General features: G+C 42.5%; 1 protein-coding gene and 1 long non-coding RNA gene across 2 annotated transcripts in view; one reads left to right on the forward strand and one right to left on the reverse strand.

The window, feature by feature from the left end:
- The window catches only part of arhgap39 (Rho GTPase activating protein 39), a 153496-nt gene that overhangs the window by 53783 nt on the left and 86487 nt on the right, over nt 1–13226 (reverse strand). The window lies entirely within an intron of this gene.
- Nucleotides 4450–5487, forward strand: LOC115591828 (uncharacterized). The gene is made up of 3 exons (XR_003986023.1): nt 4450–4712; nt 5013–5077; nt 5192–5487. It is a non-coding gene; the product is annotated as an uncharacterized LOC115591828 (long non-coding RNA).

Raw genomic sequence — 13226 nt, forward strand, 5'->3', positions numbered from 1 at the left:
CAATTTGCTTCAAATGTAAAGGGGTGGGACACATTGCAAAGGAGTGCACACAGCGCAAACCAGGAAACCAGCCTACTACCTCCAGTGCCTCGGTTCAGTCAAACTAGCTTCCTCGGATGCCAAGAGCCGGGCAATCCGAGGTGAGACTAGAGGCTCTAAGACTCTTAACCGTGAGCGATTTCTTGAGCGGGCGGTGGGTGAGTGTCGGGAAGTTTCAGTACAGATTGGTGGGGTTCCAGTTAAATGCCTGTTGGACACAGGGAGCCAAGTTAGCACCGTTTCTGAGTCTTTCTTCAGACAACACTTATTAGGGAAAGAGGAAGATGTGTTTCCCACAGCCCAGTGGCTCAAGTTGACTGCAGCAAACTCTTTGCCGATTCCCTACTTAGGATATCTTGAACTGGATATGGAGGCCATGGGGTTAAACATACCAGAGTGTGGTTTCTTAGTGGTTAAAGACCCTGTTGTTCAAGATACAGTCAGAGGAGAGAAGTTGGCGACCCAGAACAAAGAGTTAGAACAGCCCCAGACAAAGAGTTTTCAGGAACCAGTGCCAGGTCTCATTGGTATGAATATCATTAAGAGATGCAAGCAGTTGGTCACAGCTGAGTTTGACAGTACTCTCAGAGGAGAGCTCGATCCAGACTGGAGGGAAGCCTTTCAGCGGGTACAGACATGTGAGGTAGTAGAGAAGACAACCACGGCCAGGGTAACAGGCCGAGATACAGTGCGGGTGCCAGCGTGTTCTGTTGCTACAGTTTATGCCAAGGGGAGCAAAACCGCATCTGATGAGGGGGCCTATTTGCTGCTGGAGCCAGCTAAGTCACCACTGCCCGGTGATCTTGTAATACCACCCACTCTAGTAGAGGCCACTAGACGTGTGTTCCCAGTGCAGGTAGTGAATTTCTCTCAGGAGGATGTGTGGTTGAATCCCCGGGCCAGACTAGGCATTTTGTCTCAGGTTGAATGTGTTGACAATGACCAGACAGAGGTGAGATTTCAGCGCATCTCCGCTGACCAAGAAGAAGTGACTGTTGACCAGAAAGAGAAACCGACAGCAGATAATGACCTCCAGTCTATACTGGGCCAGCTGCACATAGGTGGTACAGAGGAAGAGCAGGCCAAGTTAGCTGTACTCCTAGCCAAGTATGCAGATGTGTTTGCTCTTCAGGATGAGGATCTAGGTTACACAGACCGAGTCAGACATGAGATCACCCTGACAGATGAAGTCCCTGTTTCACAGCCCTACCGCCGTATACCCCCCACACAGTATAACGAGGTTAGGGAGCACATCACCAAGCTTCTAAAGAAGGGTGTCATTCAGGAAAGCACTAGCGCCTATGCTTCACCAGTGGTTCTTGTCAGAAAAACTGATGGTAGTCTAAGATTGTGTGTGGACTATAGAAGGCTAAACTCAAAGACTCGCCGTGACGCTTTCCCTTTGCCTCGCATCGATGAGTGTTTCGATGCCCTACACGGAGCAAAGTTCTTTTCGACTATCGACCTGGCTAGTGGGTACCATCAGGTTGCTGTACACGAGGATGACCGCCATAAAACTGCATTTACAACACCCTTTGGGCTTTACGAGTACTCTAGGATGCCGTTTGGAGTGTGTAATGGGCCAGCTACTTTTCAGAGGCTGATGCAGGTGACGATGAGTGACTTGGTACTGCAGATCATGCTTGTGTATTTAGACGACATGTTGGTATACTCCGAGTCGTTTGAGGAGCATCTAGTGAGGCTTGAGAAAGTTTTGCAGAGACTGAAGGAGACAGGACTTAAAGTCAAGGTGGAGAAGTGTCACTTTTTGCAGTCAGAGGTACGGTTTCTTGGTCATCAGATATCCGCTGAGGGCATAGGGACTGATCCTGATAAGATCGCTGCAGTGCAGCAATGGAAAGTTCCAAGCACAGTAAAGGAATTAAGATCCTTCTTAGGCTTCTGTAGTTATTATAGAAGGTTCATAGAGGGGTTTTCTCAGCTGGCAGGCCCTCTACATGATGTTGTTAATGCATGTCTCAAAAACACCAGCCCGTCGAGATCTAAACAGCTGTTCGAAAGGTTATGGACCACAGAGTGTCAGGAGGCTTTCGAGTTACTGAAAGAGAAACTCACCAGTGCTCCTTTGTTAGGTTATGCTGACTTTTCTCTTCCTTTTATTGTCGAAACAGATGCAAGTGGTTCAGGGTTAGGCGCAGTCCTGTATCAACAGCAGGGAAAAGAGAAAAGAGTGATAGCATATGCCAGCAGGAGGCTGCGGAATGCAGAGAAAAACGACAGAAACTACAGCAGTATGAAACTGGAACTGCTTGCCCTTAAGTGGGCAGTTTCAGAAAAATTTAGAGGTTACCTATTAGGCTCTAAGTTCACAGTCATAACAGACAACAACCCCTTGTGTCACCTTAACACAGCCAAGTTAGGGGCGATTGAACAGCGCTGGGTAGCTCAGTTAGCAGTCTTTGACTTTGAAGTCAAGTACCGCCCAGGTCGCTGTAACACTGCTGCAGACGCCCTCTCTAGGCAGCCGTTAGCAGGGAAGCCCCAGCCGCACCCAGATGACTTAGATTTTGAGGGCTGTGTGGCCATTTGCAATGTCAGGAAGGGAACAGCGCTAGGCCTGGAGCTAGGAACTGCAGGGACAAAGTGCTGCAAAATTAGACAGGTTCGTACCTCAGAGGCTGAGCAGGGTACTGACGAGCAGGATAACACCTCCACTTTGCCCGGCTACTCTAAGGTAGAGCTACGCCAATTTCAGAGTACAGATCCCACACTAAGTGCATTTAGACAGTTCTGGAACAGGAAACATAAACCCACCGGTAGGGAGAGAATAGGGCTAGCCAAGCCTATATTGTCCTTACTCAGACAGTGGTACCGGATCCAGGAGACAGATGGTTTACTCTATCGCGTGATTGAGGATGTCCATGTGGGTGAATGTCACCAGCTTCTGTTACCTGCCTGTTTGAAAGAACAGGTCCTTGAGAGTGTGCATGACCATATGGGGCATCAGGGGATAGAGAGAACACAGAACCTTTTGAAACAGAGATGTTTCTGGGGGGGAATGTACGATGATGTCGAGCAGTGGGTAAAGAAGTGTCAGCGATGTGTCCTCACCAAAATGCCACAGCCCAAGATACACCCTCCTATGAAGTCCTTCTTAGCTACACGGCCCCTGGAGGTAGTTGCTATAGACTTCACCATCTTAGAGCCAGCTTCAGACGGACGAGAGAATGTTTTGGTAGTGACAGATGTGTTCACAAAGTTCACACAAGCCTTCCCCACTCGTGATCAGAAAGCTGACACTACAGCCAAGGTTCTTCTTCGAGAGTGGTTCATGAAGTATGGTGTGCCTGAGAGACTACATTCCGATCAGGGCAGAAACTTCGAGAGTGACGTAATTTCTGAGTTATGTAGGCTCTATGGTGTAAAGAAAACTCGCACGACACCTCACCATCCTCAGGGGAATGCACAATGTGAGAGGTACAATAGGACTCTGCATGATCTCCTGCGTACACTGCCACCAGAGAAGAAGCGCCGTTGGCCCGAGCACTTAGCAGAGTTAGTCCATGCCTACAACGTGACACCTCATGCAACTACAGGTCATTCTCCGTACTATTTGTTATTCGGAGTCCATCCACACCTACCTGTAGATGCTCTGTTAGGGCGGGACCAAGCACCGAATAAGACACATGACTGGCTAGTGGTGCATCAGGAACGTCTAAATGAAGCCCATGCTAGAGCCAAAGAGTACGCTGAAAAGAAAGCAGCAGAAAGGATTGAACTTGACAAACACAAAGTCTACTGTCCTCCAGTTGATGTGGGTCAGTTAGTGTACCTACGACACCGGCCTCAGGGCAGGAATAAGATCCAAGATGCTTGGGGTCCTACAGTTCATAGGGTGATAGATGTGCAAGGAACAACTCACACTGTAGAGCCTGTGGAGGGTGGTCCGGTTAAGAGGGTCCATAGGGTTAATCTTAGACCCTGTGTAGGTCCTGTTCCAGCTCCCAGGAGGAGGAGAGTTGGCACCCCTACAGAGACACCTGTCCATGCTCCTTCTGAGTCTGATTCACTCTGTGCAGATCCCGAGTATGTGGTGTTGGAGGAAGTTTCTTGTCCACGTCTGGGTCAAGGGGAACATTCAGAGAGAGATGAGATCTCTGACGGTCAGGACAGAGCAGACACAGAGTCTAGAGATTGCCCTGAGCCAGTGAATGTGGAATCTTTTGAAAATGAACCAGTGGGAGAGACACCTCTTCCTTTGGCCCAAAGTAGCAGTAGTAGGGATGAAGAGGTTACTGTGCCTGTTCCTGCACCTCGCAGAACAAAGAGAGCAAACGCTGGGGCACACTCAAACCCACACCATGTCCCTAGGTCAGCTTGTAATGCTATTTCACTCAGTCCTGATGTATTGTCCCAGTTGTTAACCAGTATGGGTGCTGTGTTCTTCAGGGAAGCAGTGAAAGAAGTTAGAACAACGAACTAAGTCATCGAGGACGTTGACTTTTTAGCAGGGGAGTATGTAGCCAAGTGGAAATAAGAGTTCACACTAAAGCCACTAGATGGCGCTGTGCCCCAGACTGTGAGATGTTCTGTAGGAGATCACGTGAGAGATAGTGAGAATCGCGGACCAGAAACAGGAAGTGATGAACCGCGTCCGCTTAGAGAGAGACTCACCTGTTCACCAGGAGGGATATTTGCTGTTTTTCGAGAGGGTAAATATGTTTAAAATGTTACTTTCTGTATGAAACGCTTGACAAATAATCACTTTTGAGATCGTATAGAAGTGTAACATGTAATGTTTACCGCAGATAGCGACGTAGTTATTCAGATGTTTACAGATTTCGAGTACATGTGCTCGGTCGCGGAGAAATGAATTAAGGGGTCAGCAAAGTTAATACACGCTCAAAGTATTGTAAATTCAGTTTACAGAGTTACATTTTGCCATTGTTCATGCTGGATAACTTTCACTAGTTATGCATTTTACTGAAAATGATGTTTATTTTCGTGTGTAGAGCTGCATGAGTTTGACGGCCTGTCGCCGCATGATGTGCATCTGAGTTAGCACAGAGATAGTGTTGTAAGTATATTAATGAGCTGTATGATTTAATTTCATATTAATGTACTAATGTTTCATATTCTGTGGAAATAACTGTATGTGGATTTTGTTTATTTCTTTTATTTTGTTTAACAGAAGAGTTACCGCTACAGTTGTTCTTGTACTCACATCAAGCTTTTCATGCATGTTGATGCATGTATTTACATAGAGTTGTTCATGAGTTGTTAATGCACTGGCATTAATGCACTTTCAGTCAGAGATATTGTTAACCAAGATAGGTGAAGTCATTTGAGTTTTGAAGAGTAAGATATTACGTAAAGTGAGATTCTTCATGCCTGAAGATGTCCATTTTTGTTTGTGAAGGAAATCCTTGTTAAAACCTAAACCAAATTTAACTCTCCAAGATAATTTAATACTACTCTCATTTTTTAAAGAGTATTCGGAGAAATAAAGATCCCGTAAATTAGTTTGTGTCCTGTGTTATTTTAAATTTGACCGGGCTACAGTTATTCATAAAAGTATTTGTTTCAGTCTAATTCATGCTTCACTAGTATTATGTTTATCATGCACCAAACAACATTATAAGTAATTAATAAGTATTTATAACTTGTACAAATACATTGCAGTTCATAAAAATAATGATAATAAAAAAAGGCTGCAGTATCGCGATAATACCCGGAACCGTGATACTTTGTCTGGTATAGTATCGTGGTTACTCATTTTGGTATCGTGACAAGTCTAGTTCACAGTGTAAAATATTATGTATGTATGTGAGTCTATTTCTATTTCTTACTTCTTTATATTATTGTTTATTTTTTACTTTACTATTGTTGATTGTAATATTACTGTCCTTGGGCTTCTGTGACACAGATATTTCCCTGTTTGAGGGAGGGAAGTTACATTTTCTGTCTAGATTACATAATAACATAATCACCCTCACTAAAAAGGACGTTGTTTGACTATGTCACGCGAAGGGGGGGAGGCTGTTTTCTGAAGGAAAGTTCACTGAAGTTTTGTGTTGAAGATCTTTTATTAATGATCAGGCCACTGCACATCCCAAACACTCTAAATGAGGTCAATGTCTTTTGTGGTCCATCCATGTGTGAAAAATATTGTTATTATTATCATTATCAAAATGCTCCCTGAACCACTCTTTCACAATTTGAGCCTGATGAATCATGGCTCTGCCATCTTGGAATATGTCGCGCCATCAGGGAAGAAATGACTAAAGGAAAAACCTGGTCATTCAGTATTCAGATAGTCAGCTGACCTCATTTTTTGGACTTATAACGTCTCTAGGCGGCACAGCTGTTTAGTCTAATCCCTTGGGTTCTCTTTGCATTGTGTGTGTGGGGATGCTCTTTCACTTTTAAACACAGTTGTGAGTTTTACTGTTGATTTTTTTACCATTTGATTTCACCAAACATTTAAGTTATCTCTGATCACTATCATCTGACTACATTTCTTCTTGGATGGTTCACCACTAATCCTTCCAGGTTTTCCTAATGCGTTGGACAGTTTTAAAGCCAATTTTGGCACCTCTAAAAATCTCCTTAGTTGTTTTCTTTGCTTGGTGCACGCCAATAATTTGATATTTCTGAAACAAGGAAACATCTTTTCCATGACCACTGGATAAGTCTTCTGACATGGTTGTTTAAGAAATGAGAAGCTCCTCATTGTATCAGTTAGGGTTCAATAACTAACTCTTACCTATTTGCTTCACTGAATCTAGGTGGTGACTTTTTGGCCAGGCAGTATATATCATTATAAATATTATAAAACACAAATCTTCACTGTATCCTTTTAATTCTATTTATATTTATTCATCTTCTTATCTGTACAGAATAGACGATTTGGTATTTATGTATTGTTTTATAATTTCTGTATGCCATCATTCTTGAACGAAGCAGCTGTAACATCACACACCTTCTCAATTTAAATCAGTAAAAGTAGTCCATTTCCGATTCTAAATCACAGTCAACTTGTAACAACTTGTGAAAAGGTGAGGACCCAAACACAGAAACTCACTTTTAATGAAAAGCCAAAAGTCAATGCTTATGCTCCAAAGTAAATAAACAGAACACTGTGAAGAATTTATCATCCTTTACTTCATGACCACTCAATCTTTCTGTGACAATGATTGACTTTGAAATCCTTCACGCCCAGTACCTGCTCAGAGCACCACCGTTGCACATTCCTCCCAGAAAAGCCTTGTAGGAGGCCAGAGTGGTCAGTCAGTGCTGTGGCTATCTTGCCACAGGACAACCCACTTGACCTCTTGGCTGTAATAAATTCTCAATATTCAGATAAAGACATGACGACTTCAGAACTCTGAAATCGCCACATGAACAAGACTGGTGTAAAGGTCAGATCAAGTGCTCAAGTGCATACAGTGCCTCCTGGGTCATTAAAGCTGCAGTCTGGAGTTTTGAGAGGAAAGTGGGCTTAGTCAGAAAATTTGAATGATACAGTTCCCAGGTTAGTCCTTCTTCCTCTCTGCTGTGCTGCAGCCCTGCCTTCAAAGACCCGGTAACTGAGGACGTCAGATAACCAACATGGCGCATTCAGAATAACAACCACATAAGCCCTAATTGTTCTATTTCTGATCAAAACAACTAAATTACAATGACGAGTGCCTCATGCAGATCACTGTAGATATCCTGGTGTGACATTTTTGCCTTTCTGAAGCATGAGTAACATTATTTCTCTAAACCAATTCAACCACTTCAGAGCGTACTGAACACAAACTAACATTATAACTGCCCGGTCACTTGAAAGACACTATTGCTAACCAGTAGCTATAAAGACAAAGCTAAACACAGGAGGTAGCATACAAGTTAACAAGCTAGATTTAGCAACAAGCTACATAGCTCTACTGCAACATTGTATGGCTATATGCACTATATGAGTATTACTGTAACTGTAACCACCGCCACCATAGTCTTGTGGTTAACACAAGATGTTTATCCTTGTTTTCTCTCTGGCTCGTCCAGTTCTTTCTTTATACACTGCCCTTCTTTGTCAGTCTGCTTATTTCTTCTCTTTAACGTGGCCAATGGTAGGGCATCTTTTGTCTCTGTTGTTGTTGTCCGTTCTCAGCCATTGTTTTACAGTTTGAGCTTGAACATATCTGACCAGGTAAGAGCAGACACTGCACCTGCGTGGGGAAGGGGGGCTGCCAACAGCATATGCACGAGAATGATTGACACTTCTCAGACACTCCCCTTCGTTCTGATTGGATGTGTTGAGCCGGGAGCGGTAGATTCTTGCAAATCAAATTGGGGCCACTAGGTGGAGCCACAGACAGTGGATTTTTACACAGCTGACCTCTATCTTATTCTACTGTCAGAGCATAATGACAATTTTAGCAAATATGACATATATTTCGTTCTCTGATTTTGAAGCAAAATATTGGAAAGAAGTCGTTATCCATTTCTGTTTTTCCACTTCAAAGCGGAAGTTGAATGGCCGCAAAGTACACGGACCGAACAGACTAAATACACACAGTGCTGACTGACAACAAGATGCAGGTAAACACAGAAAAAGGGCTGGAAGTCACACAGTGGAGGGAGCTGAAACGCAACTCAGGACACATGAGGGCACAATTTCAAAATAAAGAGGAAATAACAGAATCACAAAACCAGAATAATGACAAAGCTTGTGAGATGAAAATGACAAAAATCACTTTCAGCTTTCTTTTGTCACATTTCTTAATTTTTTTTCATTTGTTATCTTTAATTAAAATTTAAACTTTACAAAGAGCACAGAGTCAGAACACCTTTAACTATAGACTTTTAGTGTCATTAGCTGTTTTCACTTATTTTCCATGGTTTTATTGAGGACAAGATAAAGCACCAAAACTGCTCATATTGCCAAAGTAGGACATCAAAAGTCCCTTTGGTAGTGCTGTTGAAAAGTAAGCTTTCAACATCAAACATCAACAGGGGCCTGACACAGGCCAGCAACTGACTGATGGCAGTGCCCTATAGGTAACAGATTCATGACGTAGCAGAGTTTAGAGTGGTTCCATACTGCCTTGCATTAAATCAGAGTTAAAAGTTAATTGGTGGGCAATTACGTGCTTTAGGAGCCAGTAAAGGCATTTAAAACCACCAATTTTGGCTTCATGCTCCATATTAATCACTGGCTCGAATGCTGCAGCGATTGACAAGCCTACAACATGAAAACAGTGCAAGCTGACTATTGGACATTTCATAATATTTCATTATAATCAGTGACATATATTTACATTTGAAACAATGTGGCATTCTGCTTGCTGCCATATCGATGCTAGTGTGATGGTAGACCCAACATGAGCGGTTAGCACATCTGACCTATAAGTCATGCAAGGAGCGGGACTTCCGGTGCGAAGCTACAGCGAGATGGACGTGTAGCAGTGAGCTCCCACTAGTCGGTCAGAGAAAAGTACCTCCTATCATCAGAAATAGCTTTGAAAACGTTTTAAATTAAGTATGAGAGGAGGGAAAGTACAAAGGAGTCAGAGGATTGACAGGAAGATGAACAAAGCACAAGAAATTACGGAGGTGACCGAGTCTGCCGAACACGGGGAAGACGGCGACCATGGAGAAGCATCGACAGGTGAAGCAAACGCAGCAGCTAGCACCCACCAAAACGCTCTGCTTGAAGGCCTGACATCACTCACTAAAGAGTTAGTAGACTTTAAACAAGTTATGAGACGGGACTTGGGTGATTTTAAAAACGAAATTAAGAAAGCTGTGAAAGACGACTTTGCAGAGTTTAAAGAGGAAGTTTTGCAAGAGCTACAGGTCCAAAACGCTAGCATAGCGGAGGCACAAACCGGGATAGCCGACCTGGAGTCAGCCAGCCTAGAGATGAAAGACACGCTGTTGATGGTGGTGAAACAGAACATGGAGATGCGAGACAAAATCATCGATTTGGAGAGCCGTTCAAGAAGAAATAATATCAGGATCTACGGAGTGCCAGAGGAAAAAGAGGGGAGTTCAGTTGTCGAGTTCGTAAAAGAACTGTTAAAAAGTCGCCTTACTCTGCCTGACGGAGTGGAGCTCCAGATTCAGAGGGCACACAGAGCGTTGATCCCAAAGCCAGCTGCCCCCTCATCCCCGAGATCAATAATAGTAAACTTCTTACAGTTTCATGTCAAAGAGCTGATTCTCAGGAAAGCTTGGCAACAGAAGATTGAGATGAACGGCAAACGACTTTACTTTGATAACGACTACGCGACTGACATCATGGAGAGACGTAAGGCGTATGGGCCCATCAAAGCGGTGCTGAAGGAGAAGGGGATCCGGTATCAGACGCCCTACACGAAGATGCGAGTGCACTGGGACTCCGGATTGAGGATTTACGGGTCAGCTGATGAGGCGGCCCAGGACCTGGCCCGATGCAGACTCGAGGTGACGGTGACAACGAAGGTGAATGCCGCGGCAGTCGCAGAGGAGCGACTGAATACAGTTATGCCATGGAAACGCTCCACCGCTTCAGGGAGCACAGCTCAGCGCGCAAGAGAGAGGCTGACAGAGTTCAGACGAGACAAGGAGTGAGAGAACTGAAATCAATAAGGTGATGATTGAGGCTCGAGTGACCTCAAGCCTTATTAATGTTATATTGTTTATTATTATTTTTCTTACCAAAATGAACATTTACTTCTGAGTGATCTAACCCTGGGCCATATAAGATAAAAGACTCATGATTAATGTTATGAAGTTTGGGAAACCGACTGGAGGTACGTAGTTTACACAAGCACCAAATGTTGGACAATTCTAGTAATAGTGGGTATTTTCTCACTACTAGGGAGGGCCTCCTCAGAAATGAGGCACTTTACCCTCCTCCCACCAACAGGGACCTTAAGGGATGTCAAAACACATCCTTGCTTTTGGAAGTCACACTGTTGTTATTGTTCTATGGTTATAGTTCTATTGTGTTTTTTAAGTTTAGAATTGGATTGCCATGCAAGTTCACAAGCAGTAATGTTAGAATATAATACCAAGATACTGTCGTTGAATGTTAATGGCTTGAACAATCCTGTGAAACGCCAGAGGGTAATGGCTAAATTAAGGAGGGATAAATCACAGATTATATACCTACAGGAAACACACCTGTCAAAGCAGGAAAGTGAGAAGCTCAAGAAGTTTGGCTACTCAAAATCATTTAATAGTTCATTCCGCCATGGGTGTAGAAGAGGTGTGATTGTACTTATCCCCAATGCAGTGAAATTTGAGTGTACTAAAGAAATTAGTGATAAGGAAGGGAGATATATCCTTGTGAAAGGAAAACTGGAAAACGAAATGGTGACATTGGTTAATGTTTATGCTCCACCCAACAGTGGAAAGCTATTCTTTAAAACCTTGCTAGACTTAATAATTTTAGAAATGGATGGAATTTTGATATGTGGCGGAGACTTTAATATAGTAATGAATAGTAAACTTGACACAACAAACATGAATAAAAGTACCAACTATGTCACTAAAGTAATTAAGAAAACTTTTAAAGAATTTGGTTTAGTTGATACTTGGAGGGAACTACATCCCTCTAAAAGAGACTACACACACTACTCGGCCCCCAATAACAGTTATGCTCGAATTGACTATTTTTTCATGAATAAAAAGGAGCTGTATAGAGTAAAGAAATGTGAAATTCAACAAGCAGACGTATCAGACCACTGTGGGGTTTACCTTGAAGTTAAACTAAAACCACAGGAGAAAAGTACATTATGGAGATTAAATGTTGGAATATTAAATAATAAATCAATAGTGGAAGAGCTAAAGAAAGACATTACAATTTACCAAAAGGAAAATGATAATGGAGAGGTCACACCCGTTGTTTTGTGGGATGCCCTGAAAGCAGTTATTAGAGGAAAGCTTATTGCAAAGACAGCAGCAATCAAAAAAACTAAAGAGGAAATTTATAAAAAGGAAAAGGCAAGGCTGCTCAAAATTGAAAAGCAACACAAAACTACACAAGATCCCTCACTGCTTCCAAAAATTAAAGAAATTAGGGATAACATAGATAGACTACTAACCACTGAAATTGAAAAGAAGACAAGATTTTTCAAACAATCTTACTATGAAGTGGGTCCGAGGGCAACTAAATTGCTGGCAAAAAGATTGAAAAGGCAACAAGCGGATAGGACAATTCATAAGATAAGGGATATAAACACAAATCAGGTAATCAATGAACCCAAGGAGATTGAAACTAAATTTATGAACTACTATAGAGACTTGTATAGCCAGCCTTTATCTGCTGATACAGATCAAATTAAAGTCTTTCTCGAGGACTTAGACCTACCAGCTATTGGGAAAAATCAGAATGACCTCTTGACCTCACCCATTACAAGAGAAGAAATACAAAAGGCAGTAAGTAAATTAAAAACAGGTAAATCTCCTGGCAGTGATGGCCTACCATCTGAATGGTACAGAACATTAAGTGAACAACTCATACCACTACTTGAATTATCATTTAACTATACACTTGAATATGGTGAAATCCCCCCATCCTGGAAGGAAGAAATAATAACAGTGATTCCTAAGAAAAATAACAGTGAGACTTGTTCGGATTACAGACCTATATCTCTACTCAACATTGATTATAAACTGTATACTTCTATTATTTCCAAAAGATATGAACATTTTCTTAGTGACATTATTGAGGAAGATCAGACAGGTTTTATTAAGGGACGTCAAGCCCAAGATAACATTAGGAGAACGCTACACATCATAGATCATATCCAAAATAAAAATATTAGTGCGGCCTTGATAAGCCTGGAATGCGGAAAAGGCATTTGACAGCGTTAATTGGACTTTTTTATATCTGGTTCTTAAACAATTCGGACTCAACGACAAAGCTGCTGAATGTATTAAAACACTCTATCAAAGACCAACTGCAAGGATAAGAATAAACGGTAGCTTGACAGAGAGCATAACTTTAGAACGGTCCACCAGGCAGGGTTGCTGCCTGTCACCAATTTTGTTTGCAATCTTCATAGAGCCCCTGGCCCAAGCAATCAGGCAGAATAAAGATCTTAAAGGGATAAAGGTTGGGAGAAATGTACACACCATTGGGCTTTTTGTTGATGACGTGATTTGTTATCTAGAGGACCCAGACACATGTATTCCCATACTAATTAATCAACTTGAAGAATTTGGTTTTTACTCAGGATATAAGCTGAACC

The sequence above is a fragment of the Sparus aurata genome, chromosome 11 (genome assembly GCF_900880675.1).
Source record: "Sparus aurata chromosome 11, fSpaAur1.1, whole genome shotgun sequence".
NCBI lineage: Eukaryota > Metazoa > Chordata > Actinopteri > Spariformes > Sparidae > Sparus > Sparus aurata.